A 6,191-nucleotide genomic window follows, 5' to 3' on the forward strand; every position below is an offset into this window, starting at 1 on the left:
CTTAGCACAAAGCCCTGGAATAATTCATTAGCTCTCACCAAGACTGCAGGAGTTAAAGGAAATTCTTGTGTCACTTTACACTCCAGCCCACAGGAATTCCAAACCTTCCAGTGAGAGAGTGGGTTTAATTTATTGTCTTTCAGTGAAAATCCGATCACATGTTACATCCTTCATCCCAAAACTGTTCCCAAAAATGCCTGAGGTCCAACACACCTTGGACAGGTGTTGTAGGTAAAACCCCAACACTGTCTGTGTCCTTACATGCTGACTAATCCTAGAATCATTAATGTTGGAAAAAGACCTCCAAGATCACCGAGTTCAACCTTAAATTTCAGCTTCTCTGCAGTTCTCATGGATTCCTTCCAGAAGCTGCAGCTCCAACTGTTCTGCAAACACGGATCTCTGCCTGGCCGGAGACACCTCCCTGTCCAAACAGCACATTCACCACTCTGCAGCCACTGCAGGAGATCTGCTTTGTTTCCTTCCCTTGGGAGGCACTTTTTGTGGAATCGAGAGCCCCTCTAAGCCTTTCTTGTTTAAAATGGAGTCCGAGGGAATGATTTTCACAAGGGGGAAACTGAGTTTTGTAATTCCCGAAAATCTGAGTCACTGCTACCCACTGCCAGTTGCCACTTTAGGAGCTCAGTCTGGCAACTGTGTCCCAGTGGGCAGAGGAAGTGGGAAATATTTGGGCATTGTCCAAGAGGAGAAGTTCTCCGCAAACACTTCTTGCTGTTCCAGCAGTGGACGTTGCAGCAGCGTGTGTTGTCCAGGTTTTGGGAAAGCCTCGTGCCTGGACAGGCTGGAAGTGCACAGTAGTGCCTGGGCTGAACGTGGCTTTGCTGCCAGTGCCATTAATTCCTGATTTCATGCAGAATTCTGCCATCCCTGCCCCGTCCTGAGGCGCTTTCCCTCCCAAATGAAGCTGCAAACTGCAGCTTCCCTGCTGAGCAGCTGTCTCACCAGCAGCTCCAGGACTTTTTAGCTAATTTACCTGAAAAAAGCTGAGCTGATAAAGATCCAGCCCAGGCTGGAAGGCTGGAAAGGAAGAGGAGCCATCTTCCCACAGAATCCCAGCGTGTGTGTGGACTGAAGCTCCTGGTGCTGTCCAGGCTCCCCAGTTTCTCAGATTTCTCCTTAAAGGGGAGATGAGTTTTGGCAATGAACACCAGTCTGTGGTGCCTCTCTCCAGAATGCTGCCTGCTCCTGGCTTTAAGGAAAGCCTGAGAAAATTTCAGCTACTTTGACAGAAAATGGTTGACTGGAACTTCACTGCATCCTGGCAGGATCCATCTGTATTTGAAGAGGACAAATATCTCTATAGCAACCACTGTTTGTCACTTGGGCTCTTCCTAAGGTGCTGGGTGTGCTCCCTGTCAGGTGCTGCACACCTGAGGTCCCTCTGGTCACCACCCCTGACTATTTTAGAAACAATTGTCTCAGTGTTTTAGCACCAGCACCAAGGATGGTTCAGGCCCTCTGAGCCATTTAAAGCAGGTTCCTCAACACCCAGGCAGTCACAGTGTGCCTGTGCCCTGCCTCTGCCTTCTGGCAAGCTGGGCAAGAGAGAATTCACTAAAAAGTGTTTACACTGTGCCCAATTATGGCAACATTTGGAGTGGGGAACCACCCCCAAAAGAGGAAAGATAGAAAATAAAAATGTAATCACATGCACAAGCCCAGCAAGACAGAAACCAGGAGAGAAGAAAATCCCCTTCCTGAGGAATACTACAGCTGGCAGAATTCCAGAGGCAGGAGCTGGAGCCTGCTGCTCCTGCCTTTGTCACGAAGGGCAGGACAGCATCCATGGCCCAGGTGCACATCCCTGGCTGGGGATCCCTGCCTGCTGCAGCGCTCACCCCCAGGGCCAGTGCCTGGGCTGAGGCAGGAAACTGCTGCTGCCAGCAGGGACAAGGAGGGAAAACCCATCTTTGTCCAGATGCCCTTGGAAGGCAGAGGGAGAGAAGGCACAGCCCCCTCAGCAGAAGCCCTGACAGAGCAGGTGTCTTCTTCCTGCTCCCCGAGCATCCTGCGGTGTGACCCTTCCAGGCTGCTCTGTTTCCAGCATTCCCAGCACGCTGCTGCTCCACTTCCTTCCAATCTGTGCTCCTGGAGGTGTTCAGGATGCTCTTCCCATAAGCAATGCTGCTTTCCCCACGTCCTGTGCAAACAAGGGTGGTGCTCTGCCAGCCCAGCAGCTTCCCTCACTCAGGGCCACTTTCTGCTTCTCACAAAAGCCCACAATCTAGAATTTCTGTGGATTTTTGCCTTTTTCAGGAAACTGAACTGAGCATGTGAGAGACAACCAGTATCAGCCAGAGCAGCTGCTGTGCTTTTCCTGGTTTTCTCATGAAATGAGATTTAAGAAGCTGGTGTCTATCCCTGGCTGGATCCCTCTGGTATATAGAGGAATAATTAATGAAAAATTAGTAATCTGAATTTATGGGCTCCTTTTGCAGACAATACTTGATTAATCTCCACAGTCATCTACCCAAGTAAGAGGAGATTAACCGACATCCTAATCTGTCATAAATCAAACAGGCAGGGAGCCTGACAGACAAACAGCACCGAGCCTACATTAGGGTTTAGCCTACATTATTCTACATCTAATTTAAGCCAACACCAGGACTCTGAAGATGGATTTTTTCTTTCAGGACTCTGAAGATGGATTTTTTAGCTGCATTTCAAGGCACCACAATCTGGGACGTGTTCCCTGCTTCTCCTACTGCACCTCCCTGCCATTGTCACCGATTCTTGTCGCACACAAAGAAAATCAGCTTCCCTCGCTGCTTCAGGCACCAGGGGACAGTGGCACCAGACGTCCCCAAGCCTGCAGAGCTTTTTTTTTTTATTTTTCGGAAAGCCAAGACCTGCCAGCTCCATTGAGGAGCACCAGGGGCTGGGATAGTCGGGAAGCAGCAGTTCGCTTTCTGCGGGAATGCCGAGGCTGTGGTCGGGTTTGGAGGAGCTCGCTGTAATTTGCAAATCAAAACCAAACAAAGTCAGACAACGAAATCTTTTCCGGGGACATTCTGGATTTCCTCAGGCTATAAAAATGTTGAAGCCTCTAAACATCTCAGACCTGTTTTCCTGCATTCCAGGGCTATAGTCTACCTGTACCCTAAGGCTAAGATGGAATCGCTGTCTCACACCGATTCTTCCTGACATTCACAAGCTCCTTAAAAAAATTCCCTTCCCAAATTCGCTTTTGGCGAGTAAAGGAAGCAGATAAAGAAACAGAAATGGCACTTTTTTCTAAGGATAATGTGTGAAAGATGCAAATGCACAAGTGTGAAAGACAGACCAGTCTCCAAGGTATTCGTGACTGTTGATCTTAGCACTATCAACATCTTTTTGTCGCAGATGTCATCACAGAGGTGAAGTGAGTAGCAACTGTGACTCAGGATGGCAGCGTGGGCTCTGGCATGACGGGAACCGATTTCTCACTCTCGGCCTGTTCCCTGAGCCATCAGCCCCCAACAGATTGTTCACAGACTGCTGCCTTCCGAGCAGGATTAAATTCTTAGCTGCGAGGTAATTTTGTGGGTGTTTACCAAGTCGTGTTGATGTCTGATGAAATTCAAACCCCTTAAATTGGCACTTCCTTGTTGGGCACGCAGGATGAACCAGATGCCTTGGGGCCAATACTAAGAGCATCCTAAAGTGGAACATATCAATCCACTGTGCAGAGGATTTGGCATCAACAGCAGAATTTCCCCGTTGTGAGTGGTTTGCCTTGTGTGTGTCCTGTCTTCCTGGATGGAAGCAGCTCACACTAAATCCAAACTACCTTTGAGACCTTTCTGGAAAGTCTTGTATAGATGTATATTCTGATTTCTCATTATTTGGACAAAGAATTAAAATGTCTCGAGAGAAAAATCTTTGCTGCAGCAAAAATCTTGGGTATCTAAGGCCATAGGAAATGCCATTTTATCCCAGATTTACCTTCCTTAGCATCCTCACAGGAGCCAGTTACATCCTCTAAAGAACAGCACAAGAACCATAAAACAGAGAATCATAGCTAAGGGCCAGATAAAGCTCTGCTACTCTAAAACACATAAAGCTCTAATTTTTAATGCTTTTTTGCGCCCTTAAAGCACCAGGAACAGGCTGCAGGAAGGAGCAGGCATTTGGCAGCTGCTCACCTGGCAAGTGTTAAAAGGAACAACTTCTGTACAGCCAAGGGAACATCCATCTTTATCCTCTGGGTCTTTCTGCTTTGCTGGATTATATAATTTGTTTATTCTTTGGACAAAGTGTGCAACAATGTAAATATTGGCATCAATAACAAAAGGAAAAGTGGAAACTGAGAACACCGGTTGCTCTGGCTTGGTGCTCTTGCACTGGCTTTGCCCTTTCTTATACAAATTGGAATTCTTCCCTTTGCCCTCCTCTTTTTGCTACTTCATTTACTGTGAAGAATTATTAATGCTCTGTGTAAAATTATCCTCTGGGCTTTTTTTTTTTTTTTTTTTTTTTTAATTACAAATACATAAGGCCTGTAGAGCTTTCCCTATCTGTGGAGCTGATCTGCCACGATGGAAAAGCTGCAGGCACCAGGAAAGGGAAACCTGTCAATCCACATGAAATGCTGAAACAGCAACTGAAACATTTGCTTTTCCCAGCAGGCACCCAGGGCCTCTTTGAGGATTAAACCTACTGCTAAATTTAGCCTGGTCTCACTGGAGTCAGTATCAGAAGTTATCAGATCAGGACATCTCTGGAGGGAATGACGTCTGTCCCGTGGAAGTCTGAGCCCCTGAGCCCTGGCAGGCTCCTGTCCTGCCCTGGGCTGCAGCAGCTGGGAGCTGGGAATATTCTGTGGAGCCAGAGACATCGTGGGACTCTTCAGAGGATGTGAAAAACCTGCTCTCATCAGCCTGTTCACTGAGCAAAATAACCCTGAACTGAATGTCACAGGGCAGGAGAATGGTGAAACCACCTGAACATTGGGATCTGTTATTTTCTGAGCTGTTTTTTTTAGTGCAAGTCTTTCACTGACCTTTTCCACGGGTGGATCATACCAATGGAAATTCCCTTTTCCAGCACAATTTACACCCTCATCTGCTCTAAATTAAGGAGTGTTCATGAATATTCTAAAAGAGTTAAATCTGAGGGGAAGACAGAGAACCCCTTCAAAATATAAACAGGCTTTGCAGATTCTAGTTTGGGTCGATTGGCTTTCCTCATCACTTCCCTCTCGGAGCTGTGGAAACAAATTACTCCATCCCTTTAGGAAACACCCCACTCCCATTTTCTTTCTGCTTGGAGCAGAGCCTGAAGGAAGGAAGTGTCTGGAAAAGTCAGGTGGGGCTTCCAGAGGTGCTGGAGCAACCTCACAGCTGTGTTTAAAATGTGCTGCTTTTTCAAATCCCATTTTTGCTTCTTGGGATGAAGGACACCAGGCTGGAATTGTACCAGACTGGCAGTGCTGAGCCATGGAAATTCAAGACAAATTCCATCTCTCTCACTGGGAAAGGCTTCACTAAATGGAACTTGTGATTCCTCTGTGGCTGTTGTCTTCTCAAAACTAATCCTGCTCCTGTTGGGTACTCTAAAGGTGTTCAGAGCTTAAATTTTAGCCTCCTTTGGAATATTTCTTCTCTGTGTGTTTGATTAGAAGCTGTGATTTGACTCAGTTTGATTTGATTCAGGGTCCAAAGACTGAAGAGCAAAGACTGCACTCAGAGAGCAGAGCAGCAGTGAATATTTAGCCACACTAAATATGCACTCGTGCAGAGAATTTTGATTTTTTTTTTCCAGTTTTAAATCAGTTTTAAACACTGATACTCCACATAAATATGCTGGAACTATGTGTGTGTGTATATTTACCAGTCACAGGTGAATGCCTTCCTCCCTCTTACAGTGACGGAGAAGGACAGTTTCCTTTCCACAAAAGGAAAAATAGAGACAAGTGGTATAAACACCAAAGGAGGCAATTCCTTTTTCAAGGAATAAGGAAATTTTCAAGGGAATTTTCAAGAAATAAGGAAATTTCCAATTTCCAACACCACAAACACCTTTTACTTCATTTAGAACATGTTCAGACACAGCTGTAGGACATTAAGTCTGATCTCCTTTTTCAACCAGAATCATTTTGTCCCCAGGTCCTGGTGCCACAGAGCTCCTGCGTGGCTGGGAAGGGTAAAGCAAACACAGAGATTTCCTCAGGTGCCACTGGACAACCAGAG

Source organism: Vidua macroura, chromosome 26 (genome assembly GCF_024509145.1).
Source record: "Vidua macroura isolate BioBank_ID:100142 chromosome 26, ASM2450914v1, whole genome shotgun sequence".
Classification (NCBI taxonomy): Eukaryota; Metazoa; Chordata; class Aves; order Passeriformes; family Viduidae; genus Vidua; species Vidua macroura.